The sequence below is a fragment of the Haliaeetus albicilla genome, chromosome 5 (genome assembly GCF_947461875.1).
Source record: "Haliaeetus albicilla chromosome 5, bHalAlb1.1, whole genome shotgun sequence".
In the NCBI taxonomy this organism is placed as follows: Eukaryota; Metazoa; Chordata; class Aves; order Accipitriformes; family Accipitridae; genus Haliaeetus; species Haliaeetus albicilla.
In genome coordinates, this window is record NC_091487.1 from 7,665,095 (window position 1) to 7,673,415 (window position 8,321).

The following is an 8,321-nucleotide window of genomic DNA, read 5'->3' on the forward strand; positions in this document are numbered from 1 at the left end:
TGCTGAACCATGGCTATCTCCCACCATTGCATCTCCCACCACTGCTCTGGTCTGGTAAAGGAGACACGCTGCACGAGGGCAGAAGAAGAGCCAGCGTGTATTTTCTCTTCCAGCTCTCTGTGTGCCATATCGGCACAAGCCAGCCGGCAATTTTGCAGCCAGCCTTGAGGACAAGGCGTCCGCAGTGCCTGCCACCGAGTCTGGCTGGGGACTGAACGTCACGGCTCCCTGGAACGGGACTGCCCGTGTCCGGGCAGCGCGGGAAGGCATCCTGACCTCCCCCGCCAGCTCTGTGCCTGCTTGATGCTAGAGGAAAAAAGTATTGTCCCTTGCCACCTGCAGCCTGCTCTTATCTCCACTTGCCAGCATCCTGTCCCCTTACTTGGTCCAAGTCTTTTTAAAAGGCCAAAAGGCAAAGCAGGAGGATAAAGGGTGGGGGATTTCCTCCTGGGCATGGCTCGGTGACGCCGTGGGTTGAGTGCCTGAGTGTGGCTATTTTGGTCACAAAGCAGGCAGAGCGAGCGGTAAAGGGATGGCTCCTTTTGGTGACACGGCCACGTGTGCCTGGGCACAGCAAGGGGCACCGGGGCTGTCTCTGCTGCCATCGATGGCATTTGTGGGGATGTGCTGGAGCTGGGGTTGACGTGGAGGCTGTGCTGTCCCCCTCACCAAGTTTAGATCCATGAAATCCAAAAAATTTCCGGATCGCGTCCCAGTGTCTTATGCAGCTCTGTAGGATGGCAGGACCAAGGAGGTACCGAGGGCAGAGCGTAGGCTTCCCGCTGAGCCTGGTGGCAGCTTCGTGGAGAAGCTGGCGGGTCTTGCGAGGCTGCACCCCACATCTGCATTTTGGGGGAGAGGGAGGTAAAAGATCCAGCTTTCCGTTTCCAGCCTCTTTGGCTTTCTTACAGAGCTAGAAAACACTGAAAAGAAAGTGTGGGGGAGAGGGAAGGAAAACCTTGTACAAGTGAGACACGGCATGGCCTCCGAAGCTGGAGCTGTTGTCTCGGTCTCATGGGAAGCTGCTGCAGCAGGACCGGGTCTGATGCACACCGGGCATCTTTGCAAAAGTGCCCTCAGGAGTGTCACAGGACATCTTTACTCTCTCCAGCTCGTCTTAAAAGGTGAGGAGCTGATAGGAACCTGCCTAGCACGGCTCTTCACGAGCACCAGGACGGTGTGCCATAGGCAGCCTGGCGTGGCTGCGGTTCGGGGCAGGTATCATACTACGTTCAGCTCATGCAGGGGCAGCGGGGGACAGCTGAACTTCGGATAACCTGGTAAGACTAAAGCAAGATCAGCTGAGAAAACTAGCCTGCCTTTCGACTGCTGCCAGTCCCGGCAAAAGCCGGAGACGGAGCAGTCCCAGCTCAGACAAAACAGCTCGCTGGGCTTTGTGGCCGGCTTTTGTCTGCCTGCGGGCGGTTTTCCGCAAGGCTGGTTCCCCCGCTCCCTGTAAAGCTGTGCAAAACTTGCATATCGCCGCAAAACATGAAGGGGTGAGCTAAGAACCACAGCTCACAGGTCACTTAAACTCAGGTTAAAAAAAAGGTGAGGGTTGTTCCTGTCCCCATACAGGGATTTATCCTCCTGGGGACTACACCAATACCCTGAAGTGATGAGAGCAGGGAAAAAGTCTTCAAATTGAAGAGCTTCTGGAGAAATCCCAGGGGCTCCAGGCTACTTGCTCAGGCCAGAGGAGCAGGAGAGGGCTAGGGGGGACTGACTTACATTCGGAAGAGAGGCAAAAAATTAAACTCCTCACAGTATTTGAAGCTATTCGTGCCCTGTCTGAGTGCTCTTGATGGGTGTCTTACAGCATTTGGTGAAAGGAGGTCTGAATCTTGTTTAGGCTGCCAGTCTATCCTGGCAGTTTATTTTTATCTGAGATGGCTTTGTGACAGCGCAGTGGTGTTGCAACACTACAGTTCTTGTTTGTGGTTGCCCAGTCCTTTGCTACTGGAGTAAGTGAAGGGTCCTGACAGGGGCTCATTGTGCTAGAAAACGCAGAGATGTTGCAAGAGATGGTTCCCTCCCAGGGAGGCAACATCTAAGAGAAAAGACAGAAAGGAGTTGGCCTCGTGTGCAGCCTGCTGCAAAGTGATGCTGCCGTGGATCTGGGTCCTTATTCCAGCCCTGTAGACCCGCTGTGGCATAAGCCATCTACCCTGACCCCACGTGCCCCAGCACCGCTGCGTGCTGCCCAAGTGACCCGTGGACATTCTCCTTCGAGGGGACGGTGATGAGAGTCTCCTGCCATGGATTACACCTCCTTCCAGCCTTGCTGTTTCTTGCAACCACTAAGGGCTTGCACAACTCCTTAGCTTTCCCCTCCAACCCCTCCATGAGCATGAACCACACCTCTAAAATAGTTTTTCTAACTGCAGCAATGTCACCGCAGCTGTATGAAGTGACAGCGAGGGGAGGCAACACAGGACCAGAAAGGAGACAAAGATGAGCTCTGAGGGCCAAAAGGAAATCTGAACCTACAACTCATCACTGTAACTAAACCTGTCTGCAAAGAGCAGACTTCACAGTTCAGCTTCTTACCTGGTGTAAGAGATGAAACGTCAAAGCAATAAGGATCTGGCCTCCTTGGTTACTCTCCCTTCACTTGCACATGCTTTATGCCCATGTAAGTCCATTAACTTCTGCCCAGGGTAATACAGAACAGAATGAGGTACCTGATCTGCCTCTTTTTAGGCAACACAACCTGAGATTATAGCTGTGCTAGCTTGGTATGCCGCGCTGTAAATCCCTACATGTTGGTTCCCTATCTCCTCCTCAAGTTTTACAGGATGCCGACAGCTTTCTGCTTGTTTTATGATTTCATGGCAGTTGCTCGACACATCAATAAGAGAATTAATTAATCTTGGCTACAGGGTAGGCAGCAGCTCAGGCAGCCCAAGAGCAAACAAGGTCAGGATTTCAGCAACAGCCCATTTAGAGAACTTACTTGCTGGGGCTCAAGCAGAGCAGCTTCGTCTCTCTGATTTCTATTTGGATCGCTGCTCTCTTGCCTTGTTTGCAAGTTCTGTCCTGTTGGCGAGGCCGATGTAAAGCCAAACCCAGACAACTACAGCAGATGACTCTGCTCCGTACAGGGAGTGAGGATTAGGGCAGGGGCAGTGTTTGGTTCACAAACATACAGTCACTACAAAACAATTTTTGACTTAAAATCCCTTTGCCGATGTCCCAACTTTCATCTGATGATGTTAAAAGGTCAGAAGGAAAATTAGAGCTTTTTTGCCCTAATCCCTTTAAGCGCTAAATTCATGGAAAGCAATTGAACCAACAATTTAGATTAAGGCAATAGCTTCAAATGATGGAGAAACTCTGATCCTCAAAGGATGCCTGAATGAAATGCGGCTTTTCAGAATGAGATTGGAATTGCCCTTGGCCTCCTGTTACAAAGATCCTCCCCGTTGGCTCGGTAAGTGAATAATCCAAGACTACCATCCTTATTGCAGTGCTCAGCTCTGCAACGTGCCCTTAGATCACAGCAAAAGACTCTGAGCAGTAACAATAAATACAGGGAAAAAGAAAGATCTGTGTCAGACTGGCTCCAAATTAATCTATTTCCCAAACAAATCATTACTGCTACTAGTCAATAGCGTTTATCAAGTTGATGCTGCTCTTCACAGTCCTTGGTAGGGCTGAAACACCCTTTTTTTTTTTCTCTCTTTTTCCCCTCCTTGTCTAGCCCTTTCCCAAACTTTCTCTGGATCTTCAGGGTGCAGTGTGAGGATGCCCTGATGGAGAGGAGGGATGTCCTCCCTCCATGGAAAGGAGCCCAGCGAGAACAAAGCACGGCAAGATGGCAGATGCAAAGGCGAACCCAGAAAAGGGCTCGAGGGTGGTGTGGCTCCTTTCTTCCCTGACCCCCGGTCCCAGACCCTGCTCCATCCGAACGCCCTCAGCGCAAGCAGGCGATAATCCAACAGGCTGCGAGATGGTAGATAGGATCTCGTACAGTTTAGTTGGTTTTTAGCCAGCTCGTTTCCTTGGTGCCTCTGTTGATAGAAGGGCTTTTATTGCAGATACAAGCCTTAGCAGAGACAAAACTCATGTCTCCTCTTTTAATAGGAGAATTGACAGATATGACACTGTCAGCAAAATATATTTTCCATGTATGGCTCTGGGTAGGAAAAGAGCCCGTCCCTGCAGCTATGCTTAGCAAGCAAGGGGGGGTCCTGGGGACAGGAGCCCGGCTTCATGCCCCCCGCAGCAGGGAGCAGCCAGCCAGCCTGCAGGGGGGCTGGATATTGAGAGAGGTGCCTGGCTGTACCCCTAAAACCAGAGCACCCCGAAGGGCTAAGCTGACGACATGTCCCGTCAGCTTTCCGGAGAGGTGCCTGCACCGCTGGCAGGGCCACCTCTGCCCACCCGGCTGGAGCAGAAGGCACTGGGACGGAGGGGTGGCTTCTCCTCCAGAGCCCTGCTCAGGACTGGAGAGGAGACCGTGCAAAGAGAAAACCATCCTGGACTTTCACACTGAGCCCGAGGGGTGATGGATAGCGGTGTGTGGCTTTCTAGGGCACAACCCCTATAAACTGATTGTTTGATACTGTTGTTATGCTCATGTGAGATGACCCTTTGTAACCTAAAGCACAAGTTAGCTGTCCTGGTGAAGGAAGAAAAACCCTCTTATTAGCAGCAGCGACATGTTAAATTCCCACGTACCACTCTTGAATGGCAGTTCCAGCCATCCCTCTATCCTGACCCATCGGTTTCAATTTTCTTTTTTTTTTTTTTTCTTTAGTTTTGGATTTTCCAACGAAATTTCTTGTCCTGAGAACAGTTCTGAGAAACGTGTTTTCCATTACTAGTTCCTTCAGAAATGTTATTACTGGCAATAATACTTACAATAAGATTAAGTTTCTCTTGCTGGAAAATTCAGACACTACAAATTTTTAATATCAAAAACCAAACAAGTAATAACAAGTAATTTCCTAACACAATCTGGCATTGGTAGTCTTTCATGGGAAAATGCTTCATTCCAGTGTGTGTGTGTCTATTTTTAAGGAAACTAATGGCAAGTGGGGTGAAAGGAAAAACACACAGGATAATTACAAACCCCCACTTATCAACCTGCTTCTAACCATTCTTTGGAGTGGTAGGTACACATGCAAAACATTGAACCGCTCTGTATTTTTATGCTGCTTTGAAGTGTGAGTTCCAAAGAAATTTTAACTTGCATCACTTCAGCATTTCCATAACTGACTAGTGCCGGTGTCTTTGGGCAGCAGCCACCATTTATCTTTCCAGAAAGGAGTCCAAAACAGATGACATAGTTGGAGATAACATGTTCTTAACCAAGAGAAGAGATGGGCAAAGGAGGGAGCTGTCAAAGTCTTGCCGGGCAAGTCCCACCTCAGTCCTTCTCGTGCACCACGGGATATTCCCACGATGCAACCTTCGGTGATCCAGAGTGGCATCTTCGAAGCACAAACAGGTTCTCGGTTTGCAGAAGGGGAACTGAGATCCATGAAGTTTTTCAGAGGTGATTTGTCAGGGATGCTTTAGTTGGGGTAGGCTCCCTACTTCAGCCAAGCACATGCATTTCACACTCCCCCTTTTCTTCTGGGTGCAGCGGATAATCTTGTCTAAATCTCCGGAGCAGTATGTGGCAACAAGAGGTGCTGGGTGTCGACACTCGGGAGCCTCTGCCATCAGCAGATGCAGGTGTTGGCAAGTGCAGGCGGGCTTCTAAAAATATCCCGCGTGCTTTATTCTTGTTTCAAAGGCCATTAAGTATTTCTATGAGAGTCTTTTTCATCTTCAGCATGGAGAACTGCCTAATACTCCCACGCATCCTTTATAATCCCCTGAACCTCAGGTTCTCCCAAATAGGAATATCTGGGCTGCAGATCTGTGCACAAAATCTTTAGCGCTGTGCGGCAGCACCAAGTAGTATGGGCAACGAACCTGAATTTCTTCTCATTTCAGCTGTCCTTACAACATTGTAATTCTACCGAGTGCAGGCTGTGGGTTTACTTCCCGTGTCTGTAAAGAGCACAATCAACTCCAATTACTCTTCACATGAGCATAATCCATGCACGCGACTTTTTAATGCAGAATATTTAGGTCTGTTCATAAATAGCAATGAAGTGTCGCAAGGAAGTATCGGCTCACCCATAGGCACCTTACCAAACCCAGCCATGCAAAGGCAGGAGAGACCAAGGGCCAGCCTTAAAAACAAAAGCATGTTGCTTTTCTCATGCTCTGGATCTGCCGCTGCGTTTCCAGTGTGTGTGCTCTGTCATTCCTAGCAGCCCGGGTGTTTTAGTCATCGTAATGTGTTTGCTTAGGCACCAACATTAGTGTCAAAAGCACTTAATGCAAAGGAAACTTCCCAGGAGTGCACCGGTCACTGCCAGAGCAATCAGTCTTGTGTTGGGTGCGTATACACTGTGCAGCATTTACTACGGCGGGCTGGATAATGCAATACCCACAAATTCTGAGTGTAGCTCAGAGGTCTGCTTCCCACCAGGCCATCTGTGAAAAGCTGCTGTGCCCCATATCACGTGCCCATGGGTCCTCCCGTGCACACATCAGCCTCCCGTGACAACAAATCTGAGCCCAGGATGGAAATATTTATTCTTGGCTGATGCTGCTATCTCATTTCGAGCTGATGATTCAAACCAGTATCACTAAAGCGGTGATACGGTGACAGCCCCCACTCTGGACCCTGTTCATGAAAAATTGTTTCCCGTCAGGCTAATTAGGGTAATTGGAGGTGAGCTTTGGCCACTGGAAGCCCCTGGCAGACCCCTTTCCCAGCCTCTGGCGAACACTCTGCCTCCGGGGCTAGCCGGTGTTTCTCCTGTGCCCCCAGCTCTTTTTCAGTGCAAGCAGCTCGGTTTGGAAGCATGGCTTTAAACTAGGCTCGCCTGAACCTGGCTGTGGGTTTTGGGGCGGAGGATTTAGCCAAGAGCCTTCCCGTGTGACCCCATCTTTTAGTAAGCAACTGCAAGGCTCTGTCTTTGGGCTCTCCTTAGGCAAATGAAGAGAGACCTGGCTCGCTCGCTGCTTTAAGCAGCCCTTTTTCCTTCATGATTTGTTTGCTGCTTTGATTATTTTTTTTTCAAGTTTCTGTGTCTTTGATGTAAAGGAAACAGTTAGGAGGAATTTGAGCTGAGCTGTGGAGGTGAAGAAGTAATTGGAGATTACATTTAAATCTGCTGCGGGAGTTTTGAAGGCAACGCTTAGAGTAATTTTTGTTTTCTAATCTCTTCTTTCCCCTTTGTAGCAGAAAATGAGCTTTCTGGGGCTTCCTGACCATCGCATCTTGGTGGAGATGGGCGAATCCTCTCCGTGTCTCCCTGGTACCTATGAGGAGGCACTGCTTCGCTCTCACTCACCTTCTGCAGATCGGCTCTGCCTGTGAAGGTGCCTCCAGCGCCCACAGCCTTCCTACCATGCATGCTCCCTTCCCCGGGGGCAAATACTCATTAGCTGTAAAAAGGAAAACACAATAATAATATTAATATTTTTTTAAAAAAGAAAAAAACAACTTGCTGTAGCTCAAGTGGTTTTTTTCCTACAGGTTCCAGTGCCAAACCCTTAACGCCTGGAAATATCCAGAGCTAATTCATCTTTATAGATGCCAGAGTCACCCTAATAGCAGCTGAATCAAGAATACGCTTCCCTGCCCCTGCGTTGTACCTCTACGTGGTGCTTGTGGGCACTTCAGAGCCTGGCAATGAGTGGCTCCGACTCGCAGGGCACAGTGGATACGGAGGGTGGAGGATCCCGTGCCTGCGCGGGAGCTTTCCGGAGGGAGCGGGGAAGCGGCGAGGCTGGTTTGCTCTTCCCACATGCCAATTTACTGTAACACAAGGCAAGTCACCTCATACGCTATCATCAAAGTGGTGGTGTTTATTCCAGGGGATTTTTGGGGTGGATTTGCCTAAGGCTGGTGCCTGAGCTGGAGAGGCCATTAATTAGAGCAAACAATATTGACTTTCAACCTCTTTTGAGAAACTCAGGATCCCTTTAAAGAGGCAGATCCCTCGAAGGGCCTTGTGCCAATCTCCTCTGTGCCAGAAGGGTCCGAGCCAGCCTGGCTCATCCCACCCCGGGCCGTACCTCCTGCTCTAACGAGGATTTATCATCCCCGCTACAAATCCACAGTTTCAGGACTAGGGGAACTGACTTTCATTCCACTTGTATATCTGAGGAAGAGGGAGATCATTGCAATTACTTGCAATGTGAATATCGCAAATACTATTTAAATCCCAAATCCTGGAATTCTTTATCCAGCGGAGAAGGGGTGCGAGCCCCTGCTCCCCCAGCCGGCTGCCTGGGTTGAAGCCAGC

At 49.7% G+C, this 8,321-nt stretch overlaps 1 long non-coding RNA gene across 1 annotated transcript; it reads right to left on the reverse strand.

The window, feature by feature from the left end:
• Positions 1 to 4,815: 4,815 nt before the first annotated feature.
• LOC138685393 (uncharacterized) lies at positions 4,816 to 8,019 on the reverse strand. The gene is made up of 2 exons (XR_011324612.1): positions 7,365 to 8,019; positions 4,816 to 6,006 (listed from the first exon to the last, which is right to left on the reverse strand). It is a non-coding gene; the product is annotated as an uncharacterized lncRNA (long non-coding RNA).
• Positions 8,020 to 8,321: the final 302 nt, after the last annotated feature.